Below are 2500 nucleotides of genomic sequence, written 5' to 3'. Positions count from 1 at the left end.
TGAAAAGTTATAAATGATAACAAAAGTAATAAGCGATAAGAAAAAATATAAATGATAACAAAAGTAATAAATGATAAGAAAATTAAGAATGATAGCACAAGTAATCAATAAGAAAAATTTTAAATGATAACAAAAGTAATAAATGATAAGAAAATTATAAATGATAACAAAAGTAATAAATGATAAGAAAATTATAAATGATAACAAAAGTAATAAATGAGAAAAATTAAAAATGATTACAAAAGTAATAAATGATAAGAAAATTATAAATGATAACAAAAGTAATAAATGATAAGAAAAATTTAAAATGATAACAAAATAAATGATAAGAAAAATCAAAATTGATAACAAAAGTAATAAATGATAAGAAAATTATAAATGATAACAAAAGTAATAAATGATAAGAAAAATTATAAATGATAACAAAAGTAATAAATGATAAGAAAAATTTAAAATGATAAGAAAAGTAATAAATGATAAGGAAATTATAAATGATAACAAAAGTAATAAATGATAAGAAAAAATATAAATGATAACAAAAGTAATAAATGATAAGAAAAAATATAAATGATAACAAAAGTAATAAATGATAAGAAAAAATATAAATGATAACAAAAGTAATAAATGATAAGAAAAATTATAAAAGATAACAAAAGTAATAAATGATAAGAAAATTATGAATGATAACAAAAGTAATAAATAAGAAAAATTAAAAATGATAACAAAAATAATAAATGATAAGAAAAATTATAAATGATAACAAAAGTAATAAATGATAAGAAAAATATAAATGATAACAAAAGTAATAAATGATAACAAAAAATATAAATGATAACAAAAGTAATAAATGATAAGAAAATTATGAATGATAACAAAAGTAATAAATGATAAGAAAATTATGAATGATAACAAAAGTAATAAATGATAAGAAAAATTATAAAAGATAACAAAAGTAATAAATGATAAGAAAATATATAAATGATAACAAAAGTAATAAATGATAACAAAAAATATAAATGATAACAAAAGTAATAAATGATAAGAAAAAATATAAATGATAACAAAAGTAATAAATGATAAGAAAATTATGAATGATAACAAAAGTAATAAATGATAAGAAAATTATGAATGATAACAAAAGTAATAAATGATAAGAAAAATTATAAAAGATAACAAAAGTAATAAATGATAAGAAAATATATAAATGATAACAAAAGTAATAAATGATAACAAAAAATATAAATGATAACAAAAGTAATAAATGATAAGAAAAATTATAAAAGATAACAAAAGTAATAAATGATAAGAAAATATATAAATGATAACAAAAGTAATAAATGATTAGAAAAATTTAAAATAATAACAAAAGTAATAAATAAGAAAAATTAAAAATGATAACAAAAGTAATAAATGATAAGAAAAAATGTAAATGATAACAAAAGTAATAAATGATAAGAAAAATATAAATGATAACAAAAGTAATAAATGATAAGAAAATTATAAATGATAACAAAAGTAATAAATGATAAGAAAAAATATAAATGATAACAAAAGTAATAAATAAGAAAAATTAAAAATGATAACAAAAGTAATAAATGATAAGAAAAATTATAAATGATAAGAAAAAATATAAATGATAACAAAAGTAATAAATGATAAGAAAAATTATAAATGATAAGAAAAAATATAAATGATAACAAAAGTAATAAATGATAAGAAAATTATAAATGATAACAAAAGTAATAAATGATAAGAAAAAATATAAATGATAACAAAAGTAATAAATAAGAAAAATTAAAAATGATAACAAAAGTAATAAATGATAAGAAAAATTATAAATGATAAGAAAAAATATAAATGATAACAAAAGTAATAAATGATAAGAAAAGTAATAAATGATAAGAAAAAATATAAATGATAACAAAAGTAATAAATGATAAGAAAAATTATAAATGATAACAAAAGTAATAAATGATAAGAAAAATTATAAATGATAACAAAAGTAATAAATAAGAAAAATTAAAAATTATAACAAAAGTAATAAATGATAAGAAAAAAATTAAATAATGACAAAAGTAATAAATAAGAAAAATTAAAAATGATAACAAAAGTAATAAATGATAAGAGAAATTATGAATGATAACAAAAGTAATAAATGATAAGAAAAATTATAAACGGGCAGATAATGAAGATATGTCCGAGAAGAAAAGATTTATAGTTTCATGAGAGAATGTAATTTTTTAAACATTTTTTCATTGTTGTTGGATATTTCAGTACCAGTCTCATATAATGAATTCGTAATTATATCTTCCACGTTTCCAATAAGAATAAATAAACAAACAAAAAGGCTTTACATTATACATCAATTATTTCATTAGCTCTTCTAATAAACATGATCTACGTTACCCTTGATAACCCTCCATCTATTACGAAATTGCGGATACGAAGAAAACGTTACATATTCATAAGGCTTGACTTGATTAAGGACCATGCATTCATA

The sequence above is a fragment of the Penaeus vannamei genome, chromosome 8 (genome assembly GCF_042767895.1).
Source record: "Penaeus vannamei isolate JL-2024 chromosome 8, ASM4276789v1, whole genome shotgun sequence".
In the NCBI taxonomy this organism is placed as follows: Eukaryota; Metazoa; Arthropoda; class Malacostraca; order Decapoda; family Penaeidae; genus Penaeus; species Penaeus vannamei.
Note: the sequence above shows the minus strand (reverse complement) of the source record.